This window comes from Buceros rhinoceros, unplaced genomic scaffold (assembly GCF_000710305.1).
Source record: "Buceros rhinoceros silvestris isolate BGI_N320 unplaced genomic scaffold, ASM71030v1 scaffold29447, whole genome shotgun sequence".
NCBI classification, from domain to species: Eukaryota; Metazoa; Chordata; class Aves; order Bucerotiformes; family Bucerotidae; genus Buceros; species Buceros rhinoceros.
This window is the reverse complement of record NW_010423233.1, coordinates 14,345-14,587: the sequence shown is the minus strand read 5'-3', so window position 1 is coordinate 14,587 and position 243 is coordinate 14,345.

Sequence of the window (243 nt, the reverse complement as noted above, 5' to 3'; positions counted from 1 at the left end):
GCTGAAGAGCAGCTGCAGAACCCCCCTGCAGAGGCCAGGACACAGATAAAACAACCGGGGGATGTCACTGAGCAAGGAGCAGGCGCCGGGCTGAGCTGGCACTCGCTGCCTCCTCCCCGGTTCGAAGGTGCTGGGCTGGGCTCATCCTCTGTGAAACAACCGGTCCGCACCAGCAGCATCACCAGTTCTTCCCCAGCGGGCTGCGCGCTTCAGCGAACCGCACAGATGCTGCAGAGTGGTGGG